The sequence below is a fragment of the Orycteropus afer genome, unplaced genomic scaffold (genome assembly GCF_000298275.1).
Source record: "Orycteropus afer afer isolate SDZICR_OR568_19922 unplaced genomic scaffold, OryAfe1.0 scaffold00444, whole genome shotgun sequence".
NCBI lineage: Eukaryota > Metazoa > Chordata > Mammalia > Tubulidentata > Orycteropodidae > Orycteropus > Orycteropus afer.
In genome coordinates, this window is record NW_006922031.1 from 2,029,573 (window position 1) to 2,033,081 (window position 3,509).

The following is a 3,509-nucleotide window of genomic DNA, read 5'->3' on the forward strand; positions in this document are numbered from 1 at the left end:
GAAGCAAGAATGGCCAGACTTCGTCTCACCTATTTTGGTCATGTTGTAAGGTGGGACCATTCCCTGGAGAAGGATGTCATGCTTGGCAGGGTGGAGGGTCGACGAAAGAGGGGGAGGCCTTCAACGAGATGGATTGATACAGTGGCTGCAATGATGATCTCCAGTATAGCAGGGATTGTGGGGTTTGCGCAGGATAGGGCAGTGTTTCGTTCTGCTGTGCATGGGGTCACTATGAGTCAGAAATGACTCAACGGCACTTAACAACAACAACAACAACACATGTCTGGCAAGGGACTTATCACTAAGATTTATAGAAAACTCCAACATCTCAACACCAAAGGAATTAACAATCCAATTGAAAAATGGGCAGATGACATTAATAGACACTTCACCAAGGAGGATATTCAAGTGACCAGCTAATACATGAAGAGATGCTCACAATCATTGGCCATCAGAGAGATGCAAATCAAAACAACAATGAGAGACCATCTCATCCCAGCACTGATGGCAAGGTTCAACAAGACAGAAAATAACAAATGCTGGCAGGGATGTGGAGAGATTGGGACTCTCATACACTGCTGGTGGGACTGCGAAGTGATACAAACACTGTGAAAAGCAATATGGTGATTATTAGAAAGCTGGAATTGGATACCATTTGACCCAGCAATCCCATTACTAGGTGTATATCTTAGAGAGGTGAGAACCGGGACAGGAACAGATATATGCACACTCATGTTCATCATAGAACTACTTACAATCACAAAAAATGGAAACAACCTTTGTGCCCATCAGTGGAAGGTGGATGACCAAATTATGGTACAAACACATAATGGAATGCTATACACTAAAGAATTATGCAGAGTCTGAAAAACACCACATAATATGGATGAACTTGGAGGACATTATGCTGAGTGAAATAAGTCAATCACAGAGGGACAAATATAGTATTAGTTCATTCTTGTGGAGGGTCAAGGAAAGGTTTATATATGGAAGGAAACTTTATTTGTTGGTTGCCAGGGGTTGGAGGGGAAAGAAGGGGACACTGCAAAAAAAAAAAAAAAGTGCATTGACTCATGCCACTTTAGTTTTGTGTATTTCACAGTACATAAATTATATTTAATTAAAATGCATTAAAAATTCAATTTATAATAGTATCAAGTAAAATAAAGTGTGTAAAACAATAATAATAAAGAAGTGCAGTATATTACTTTGAAAACTATAAAACTTTCTTTAAAAATGTTGAAAAAGAACTAAATAAACAGAATGATATTCCAAGTACAAGAATCATAAGGCTTGGTATTTTTAATATGTCAGCATACGCATAATCAATCTATAGATTCAATGCAATTCCTAACAAATTCCAAGTTGACAATTTTGCAGGAATTAAAAAGCTAATTCTAAAATTCATATGTAAATGCAAAGGACCCAGAATAGCCAAAACTATCTAGAAAAAGAACAAAGGTGTAAAACTCATAGTTCTTGATATCAAAAGTTATTACAACACTATGGCAATCAAAACAGCAAGGTACTGGCATAAGGATGGACATATAAAAATAAATAGTATAAAATTAAGAGTTAGTTCAGAAATAAACACTTACATTTATTGTGAATTGATATTTCACAAGTGTCAAGCAATTAAATAAGGAAAAAATAGTATTTTCAACAAATGGTTCTGGGACAACAGAATATACATGTGTAAAAAAGTAAAGTTTGACCTTTACCTCATGCCGTATCAATCATAGACCTAAATGCAAGATATGTTGTATAAAACTCTTAAGAAAAGATAGGAGTAAATTTCTGTGACTGTAGATTAAGAATTTTTTTGTTGTAGTTGTTGTTAAGTCACCAAAGGCACAAGTGAAATAGAATAAAATTTATAGCTGAAATGTACTTCATCAAAAGTAAATACTTTTTTTTTTTTGCTCCAAAGGACAGTATCATTAAAGTGAAAAACCAACCAAGAGAATGGAGAAAATATTTGTAAATCATATATCTACTAATGGACTTTTATCCAGAAAAAGAAGCACTCCATAATCATTAAGGCAAATTATCAAATTACAAAATGGGCAATGAATTTGAATGGACATTATCCCAAGAAGGCATGGATTTTTGTTTATTTGTTTTCTTACTGTGAAATTGTGAGTTTTTTTATATATTCTAGATACAACTCCTTTGTTTGATAGATGATCAGCAAATTTTTTCTCCAACTCTGTATCTTGTCTTTTCATCCTCTAAACAGATCCTTTGAAGAGCAAAATTTTTAATACTAATGAAGTCCAATTTATTAATTTTTCTTTTTATGGTTTGTACTTTTAGTGTGAAGTCTAAGAAATTTTTGCGTAGATCTAGAACCCCCAAAATATATTCTATATATTATTCTAAAAGATTTAGTTTTATATTTTATATTCAACTTCTGATCAATTTTAAGCTAATTTTTGTTTAGAAGTATAAATTTTAGGATGTGCTTGATATATATGTGTATGTTTTTCCCCATGATTGTCCAATTGCTCCAACACTATTTGTCAAAATGACTATCTTTTTCTTATTGAATCACTTTTGGACTTTTGACAAAAATCAGTTGAGCAAAATTGTGTCAGTCTATTTATGTGTTTGTTTATTTATTTATGTTTTTATTTCTGTATTCTGTTCTCTTGATCTTTATGTCTATCCTTCCTCCAGTATCACCCAGTCTTGATTACTATAAAATAATAATAATAATAATAATAAACTCATGGCCATCAAGTTTATTCCAACTCATAGTGACCCTTCCTTGGGTTTCTGAGGTGGGTATCCCTATGGGAGTAGATTGCCCAGTCTTCCTTCCGAGGAGTGGCTGGTGGGTTTGTACCTCCAGGCTTCTGGTTAGCAGTCATATGCCTTAGGCACTATGCCACCAGAGCTCCTAATAGCTCCCTCATGCTCTAAAATTCTGTGAGTCATTCCAGTGAATTATTAGATGCAAAAGAACAGAGAGAGCAGGGTCTGAAGTAGAGGAGCCATGAGGACTCCTGAGTTTGCAGCTGCTATCCAATAACATAGCTAGGGGTAGCTGGGGTTGCTGCCACTACAGCTCTCTTGACTACTGTGTTAGATTGGGTTCCCTAGAGAAACACAAAAACCAGCAAAGTGTATATATATATATTTAGAGAGAGAGAGAGAGAGAGAAATTTTTCTTAGGAAAATGGCTCACAAGCATATAGAAGACGACAAGTCCAAGTCTCTGGAGGAGATGGGCTGGCGGCAGCTTTAGCTTCCATAAGTGCAGGTGGCTGAGAAATTCAAGGCTGGCAGGTAGCACACTGGTTTTTGACTCCAACAAAAGACAAATTCAAAATCTCCAGGCCGAGCAGTGGACTGCTCACTCACGGAAGTCTGTAGTCCACACACCAGGGTTCCAATCCCTCAAAGAATGTGTCTCTTCCCAGGATGTCCCTGGTTATCTTGGAAGCAGGCCACACCCCTAGGGAAACTCCCCTTGGGCAGACTGGCCACTCAGAACACAGTCATCT